We start from the raw sequence: 382 nt of genomic DNA, 5'->3' as shown, positions 1-382 counted from the left end.
ATATATATATATATATATATATATTTAATTCTTTTCGTAAGTAAAAAAAAGGGCATTTTCAAAATACCCCCTTTTCATGTCCCTTTTTAAAAATATTCCTGCATGTTGACCATTTTTAAAACTACCCCTCTTTATGAACAAAATGACCAAATTACTCTTTCTTTAAATGACAACAAGAATGTACAGTCACCAAAATCAAAAAAAAATTCCGCCAAAAATGAAAAATTTTACCGCCAAAATCGAAAAAAATTTCCGTCAAAAACTTTTTTTGGAAAATATGTCGGAAATTTTTTTGGAGGGAAAATTTTGTTTTTTCTATTGAATAAAATATTTTTTATTTAAGGGTAAAATGTTCATTAAAAATTAAAGGAGGGCAAAAATA

The sequence above is a fragment of the Camelina sativa genome, chromosome 20, assembly GCF_000633955.1.
Source record: "Camelina sativa cultivar DH55 chromosome 20, Cs, whole genome shotgun sequence".
Classification (NCBI taxonomy): Eukaryota; Viridiplantae; Streptophyta; class Magnoliopsida; order Brassicales; family Brassicaceae; genus Camelina; species Camelina sativa.
Note: the sequence above shows the minus strand (reverse complement) of the source record.